Source organism: Oryx dammah, unplaced genomic scaffold (genome assembly GCF_014754425.2).
Source record: "Oryx dammah isolate SB20612 unplaced genomic scaffold, SCBI_Odam_1.1 HiC_scaffold_28, whole genome shotgun sequence".
NCBI lineage: Eukaryota > Metazoa > Chordata > Mammalia > Artiodactyla > Bovidae > Oryx > Oryx dammah.
The window spans coordinates 106,511,734-106,519,269 of record NW_024070212.1 but is presented as its reverse complement, the minus strand read 5'-3'; positions in this window follow the sequence as shown (position 1 = coordinate 106,519,269).

The following is a 7,536-nucleotide window of genomic DNA, read 5'->3' as shown; positions in this document are numbered from 1 at the left end:
GAAGTCGGCACTAAATCCTACAGGCACGGAGAGGGCTGCTTCTCAGGGCTTGGGGTCGATGGCCTGGGTGGGGCATGTGGATCAAGCCTCGTGGGTTGAGGCAGCCAGCTTCTGCGGGAGGGAATCTCAGGTTAGACAGAGGGCCAGACCCCAGAGTTTTCTCTGTGATGGGGCCTGGGCTCCCCAGCATTCCTGGTTTAGGAGAGCCTCAGGGCTCCAGCGCTTTTCAAATGAAGACATTGCCACTCGCCAAGCGGACGGTTTGTAGGGCTAAATGACTTAATATTTTTGGAGTACAAGGAACAAAACCGCCGCAAGACACTGTTGTTTTCCCCGCTGTAATTGATGGGGCTCACTCTTTTCTGCCGTTAAAGCACAAGCTACAGCTATTTTTCTTTTTTTAACCAAACACCACTGAATGTGAAACATCGATTTTTTTCTTAAACTGAGTTTCAAACTGAGAAATGTCTTGATCCCAGAAGTCAATCACCTTGAGCGTCATCGTAACTTCCATTGGTGCCATGGTACAAAGGACGAGGGACTCTGGGAAAGCTGACTTCTCACCTCCCTCCTCTCCTGCCCGGCCCCCAGCCCTGTAGCGACTGCCACAAAGAGGGACTTGCATGGTCTCCTTCGGAAGGGCACATGAAGACTGTTCTCATCTTGTGTGGCTGTCAGCTTCTCTTCCAGAGGGTCTAAGTGGCCCCTCCCCACCCCTGCGACCCCACCCAGAGCACATAATGACCCAGGCAAGAAAGACATTCAGAAGCTCTGTCCCGTTGGACCACGGCATACAGTTGGGCTGGTGGCTCACTGCCCAGCTCTGGAGAATGAATCCCCATTAGTGTCACTCACCTGCTATTTAAAATCAATTCTTGGGTTTTCCTAGTGGTTCAGTGATATAGAATCTACCTGTCAATGCAGGAGACACAGGTTCGATCCCTGATCCGGGAAGATCCCACGTGCCACGGAGCAACTAGGCCCACACACCACAACTACTAAAGCCCTTGCATCCTAGAGACCGGGCTCCGCAGAAGAAGCCACCGTAGTGAGAACCCCGCACACCACCACGAGAGAGTAGCCCCTGCCTGCCGCAACTAGGGAAAGGCCCTAGCAGCAACAAAGACCCAGCACTGCCAAAAATAAATAAACAAACGTTTTTCAAAATAAAAATAAATAAAATCAGTTCTTAACTTGCTCGTTGTCTGCAGGTCAAGTCCAGACTCTTCAACCTTGTTCCCAGAGTTCTGGCTGTCCTACTTGTTCAGGCACCTCAAGCTCTATTTCCCTCATCTCTAACTCTGAGATGCTGGATTTCTGTCCCTTTCTCAAAGAAACATGTTTTCTCTGCCCATCTTTCCCATGCTAGCTCTCTGCCTGCAATGCTCTCCTCTCCCCTCACTACTTCCTCAGCTCTCAACTGAAACATCACTTCCTATATCAAAGAAAGACAAATATCATACGCTATAGCTTATATGTGGAATCTAAGGGAAAAAAAAAAAGGACTTCCCCAGCGATTCAAAAAAAAAAAGGTACAAATGAACCTATTTACAAAACAGAAATAGAGTCACAGATGTTGAAAACAAATTTAGGGTTTCCAAAGGTGAAAGAGGAGGGAGGGATAAATTGGGAGGTTGGGATTGACATACACATACTACTATATTGGGCTTCTCTGGTGGCTCAGCTGGTAGAGAATCTGCCTGCAATGCAGGAGACCTGGGTTTGATTTCTGGGCTGGGAAGATCCCCTGGAGAAGGGAATAGCAACCCACTCCAGGATTCTTGCCTGCAGAATCCCATGGACAGAAGAGCCTGGCGGGCTGCAGTCCATGGGGTGGCAAAGAGTTGAACACGACTGCATGACTAACACTCAGCACTCTGCTGCTGCTGCTAAGTCGCGTCAGTCGTGTCCGACTCTGTGCGACCCCATAGATGGCAGCCCACCAGGCTCCCCCGTCCCTGGGATTCTCCGGGCAAGAACACTGGAGTGGGCTGCCATTTCCTTCTCCCACTCAACACTCTACTACTACATATAAAGTAGATAACTAACAAGGATTTACCATAAAGCACAGGGAACTCCACTCAATACACTGTAATGACCTATATGAGAAAAGAACCTATGAAAGAGTGGATATATGGATATGGATACCTGATTCACTTTGCTGTACAGCAGAAATTAACACAACATTGTAAATCAACTATACTCCAATAAAATTAATTTTAAAAATAAAATTTAAAAAATCACTTCCTCCTGGGAGACCTCCCTGACTGCCACCCCACCCCTCACTGAGTCCCTCTGTTGTATAGTTCTTGGCATCTTCTACTTTCCTTGGCACAGCTGTCACTCATGTCATTATCACTTACTCTTCTCTGCTAGAGCGGAAGCTCCCAAGGACCGCCACCATGATCTCTTTTGCTCACTGCCGTCTCTCCAGTGCCAGCCCAGACACTGGCATGTGACTAGGGCTCGATTCATTAGTTTTGCATGAATGAGTGGCTCTGGTTAAAGGGCTCCTCACTCACACGTGGAGCATTTCATTCTTGCTCACCTCTCACCGTATTTGCTCAATCTGTACCTCAGTTTCCCTGATTAGACCAGAAGCCTGCCTGTTCCAAACTCTGTCTTTCTTGGCTGAAGCTCTGGGACCCACCAAGCTCTCTCCTGTCTCCTCTCTTGGGGCAGAGCAGGAACCTGCTTCCTAATCCCCCTAAGGTCAGTTTCCAGTTGCAATTAAGTTGATTTGATCATAGCCAAGGTGCTGATGGCCTTGACCCAAACTCTCCTGGGTCCCTAGACTCTCACTGCCTGGCCCCACTCCCAAGGTCACAAGACTGAAGAGCTTTACAGAGTTATCTCATTCCAACTGCACAAGCCTTTGAAGTGAATGTTATTATTATTTATATTCATTTTATGGATGGGGAAAATAAGGAACAGAGGGGTTAAGTAACTTGCCTGAGGTCACATAGCAAGCAGTGACTGTGCTGGAATTTGAGTATAGTGCAGACTAATTCCAAAGCCTTTGCTTTGCACTTATATTCCCTGAACTAAACTCAAATTTGCTACACAGTGTGGGACTCAGAGCCTTCGATGGTTGCTCTCCCTCCAAAGCCCACCTTCCCAGGCCCCCACGTCCCTCAGTGTGCACTGACTCTGTGGAAGGGGGCCCTGGCAAGTCACTGGTCCAAGACTGGGGCTGCTTCACCTGTCTCCCCAGGTGGGGTCTGAGGCTCCCCGTCCTGTCCCCTCAGCCTGTGTCCCCCCTCCCAGCTCTGAGCAGACACGGAGGACAGCTGTTCACTGGCTCTCCTTGGACGATCCTTCAGAGGCAGCCAGAGTGCTCCTCAATCTTGCTCTCGATGTCACCATGCTTTCTCAGCACTGGCAGTGTCACCTTGGACTGTGAAGGCACAAACAGTCCCACAGTCACAGGAAAAAAATAGGCGAAGAAATCGCATTTCCTCTGAGACCATTGTGAAGCGTGTGTGACTTTCCACCTGCCTGTTGAATTGCTTCAGCTGTGACTTGCAGGACCCAAATTCCATCTTTGTTGAAAAATTGAAGGCAATTGGTGCAGGGGAAAAGTGCTGACTGGGAGAAAGGATAGCTGGGGTGGAGTCCTAGCATGGTCATCAGCCAGTTTTAAAACCTTCAGTGGCTTTTTTTTTTTTTTTTTTTTGCTGTTAAGATGATTTCCAAACTCCTTGAAGTGGGAGGCAAGGTCCTGAACTCCCAAGGTCCATCTGTTTCTCGTGTATCAGTCTTCCCATGGACACCTCACTGTACCTCAGAAGGCCATGCTCTCTGACCTTTGACCCTCATAGATGTCTCTAGAACTATCTTTTTGCCCTCCTTTTTTTTGACTGGAAAATGCTTACTCCTCCTTCCACTTAAATCTCACCCCCTGTAGGAAGTACTCTGATGATCATTGCTAGATGGGGTCAAGTTGCTGACACTCCCCATATCACTATGGATGTCCTCCAGTGGAGGATGCATGGCAATTTAATGTGTTTTCTCTGTCCACTTGTCTAACCATCTGCTATAGAAACTTCCAGAGGGCCACTTCATCTGTCTTGCTTACCATCGTTTCCCTGATGCCTAGTACAGCGCCTGACACACAGCAGATGTCTAAAAGCATAGACTGCATAGGTGAAAGTAAAATCTGCTCAGTCGTGTTCGACTCTTTGTGACCCCATGGATCATACAGTCCACGGAATTCTCCAGGCCAGAATCCTGGAGTGGGTAGCCTTTCCCTTCACCAGGGGTTCTTCCCAACCCAGGGATCAAACCCAGGTCTCCTGCATTGCAGGCAGATTCTTTACCAGCTGAGCCACAAGCATAAGTAAGTGACTAAACAGATCAGTCAGGATTTCCTGTTGCAGGCAACAAAAACATCCAGGCTTGATTTAAGGAGAAAAGAGATTTATTATATGGGGCTGTTGGGAATCACAGAATCACAGCACATTTTGGAGAACAGGGCTCAGGGTCATACAGTAGAACAATGGCCAGCCACAGACCAGGCCCTCAGTAACCAGGCCCTTAGTAACACTCTATGGGGAGTGTTAGCAACTTGACCACTGTCACCCTCTGTGAGAGCAAACCCCCTCAGCTGAGACATCACCATTCCCAACCACAGACCCTTGACCCCTCCAGCAAGAATTGTGCTCCAGATGCTCTGGGAACTTGAACTTGCTGAGCCGCTCCCACCACTCTTTATATTATTAACTCCTGCTGGAGAGACTGAGGCTGGTGGCCTGATGGGCAGAGCCAGAGTTATGTGTCCACATCTTAGCTGCGAGGGAGCCTCAGAAAGGGAGTGCATGGCATTTGCATATTCTTGAATGGGAGATGGGCTCTGTTCCCCAGCAAGAGTCATTGGGATGGGAGTTCCTAGACATGCGGCCAATGAGCCAAAGGCCTTGGGCAGTTTCCCTCCTTTGTTGTGGCCTCAGTTTCCTCATCTGCAAAAGGAAAACTTGCTAGCCATTCAGTTCCCCGCTGACATTAACATTCTATGGTTTGGGTTTTGAGTTGTTTATCCTTTCATGACCTGATGGCACAGAGGGCACAACCTGATCTATGGAGAGAGGAATCTCCCCAAAGTCCTTCTGTCCATCAGGACAGCCTGGGCTAGAGCAGAGTAACAGACTAACCCCAAGTCCCAGGGTGGAATAACCAGAGGAGACTGCTACATATAAAGAAGGGGCTTTACTCTCTAGAAAAGGGAGGGCTTTTTCACCCATGCTGCTGCTGCTGCTAAGTCACTTCAGTCGTGTCCAACTCTGTGTGACCCAATAGACAGCAGCCCACCAGGCTCCTCTGTCCCTGGGATTCTACAGGCAAGAATACTGGAGTGGGTTTTCACCCATATGTTGACACTTACTTCGGCTCATAGAAAGTAGTGTCGCCTTGAACTCTTCTGAAGGAACATCAGATCAGAAAGGCTAAGGAAGAAACTAGCTGTTTCACCAAAGAGGTCAAATTCAAAGGCAACTAGCTTCACAGAGGAAGGGGTGGTATGTGAGCAGTAATATGGACGATGAGCTGTTCACTGATTCATCTGTTCCTTGAGGAAATATTTATGGAGATTCCCTTAAGTATCAGGTACTGTGCTAACCACGGGGGATATGGTAGTGAACAAGACAGAAAAGGTCCAAAAAAGCTCTCTGAGCTTATATTCTAGTGAGAAGGGAAGAGAAGAGACAGGTAAATAAATAATTAAGGAAGATGCTTTCAGATGGTGGTCAGTGCTTTAAGGGCATTAATCAGAGTGGCAGAACAGAGCTGCAAGGGTATAGGTAAAAGGCACTTTGGTAGTGATAGTCAAAGAAAACCCCTCTGAGATGACATTTAAGCTGAAACCTGGTTAATAAGAAGAGGGAAGAACAAGTCACACAGAGGGAACAACCAGGTGAGAAGACGCTAAAGTAGGAACAAACACGGCTGGAGGACTGTAGAAGACAAGGTCAAGGAAATGGGCAGGATCTCTAAGCAAGGACTCTGCGTTGATTCTGAGTGTTACGTTTTGGGAGGGAGGCTGAATGGACTGGCTTTGAGCAAGAGAGTGACATGATCTGACTTGATATTGTGTTTTTTCAAAAGATCATTTTGGCTGCTGGGTGGAGAATGCATTGTAGGGGAGCTAGGTAGCGACAGAGCAAATACAATTCCGAGTTCAAAACGTATGAAATAGCCAGCAGAGTGTCTTAGCTTTAGATGCTGTTACAGATAATATGCTGCTGGTACCCTAAAGAGTGACCAAGACCAGGGGCAGGGAGGAGGCTTTTGTCTGCGAATCCCTAGAGGAGAGTCATGCAAGCATCCTGGTAGTTATCAGAATAGCTTAGGCCACACTGTAGTCCCCACTTAAGCTCCAAGCCTCGTGGTTTCATGAACCATGTCTTATTACTTGCTCACACTTCAGGCTCACTGTGGGTTGGCCTGGGGTCTCTGCTTGTCACAATCACTCAAGGATCCAGGCTGACTAAGGTGCCACCCTCTGTAGCCTGGTCTTGGTCACTGAGGCAAGCACGAGAAAGGCATGTGGAGAGATCTCAAACACACTCTTATGCGTTTTGTCACCATATCTCACATTCCATTGCTCAAAACCAGCTCCACATCTCCATGCAATTGCAATGAAGCTAGGAAGTGTTGTCTCAGGAGGAATGGAGGGCCGTATTATCAGTGATGGCTGCCATGGACATGAAATCAGAAGTGAGTTCTCTTCTGGCAAAAAAAAAAAAAAAGTGGGAGGAAGGAGGTAGATGGAATTCATAGGAAACAGCCACAGAAAGAGGGATGAGAGACCAAAGAACTGCCCAAAGGAAAAACAGAGCTGCTTTTCTGGGATCTCCAATGTGAGTTGGGAGCAAAAATAAAAACAAAAACACTTGCTTTAGGATGAATGTGAATCTGTCTGGTACACAGTGGGAGGGACCAGGCCCTCAGTGCTGGAAGGTCATTCAGAACAGAGTCTCCAAGTGCCAGAAAAGTACACTTATCTCCATGGCCCCTCTTACCGAGCTTCAGCTCCTGTCTTCATTTGGAGGTTTCCATAGGTATGTGTGCATGCCAGAGACTTTTGCAAACCATTTGGATTTGTTATATGATCTTTCTATTTGACACATGCTCTGCATTATCAGCAGCATCACCTTTAAATAATGATCATGGCAGTACTTTTAACAGTGCCTCTGAGCATTTCACATGTCATAGCTAATTTAATCTTCAAACAGTCCTTGTTGTTATTGTTGTTCAGTCACTCAGTCCTGTCCGACTCTTTGCAACCCCAACGACTATAGCATGCCAGGCTTCCCTGTCCTTCATCGTCTCCCAGAGCTTGCTCAAACTCATGTCCATCGAGTCAGTGATGCCATCCTACCGTCTCATCCTCTGTCATCCCCTTCTCCTGCCCTTAATCTTTCCCAGCATCAGGGTCTTTTCAAATGAGTCAGTTCTTCGCATCAGGTGGCCAAAGCATTGGAGCTTCAGCTTCAGCATCAGTCCTTCCAATGAATATTCAGGACTAATTTACTTTAGGAT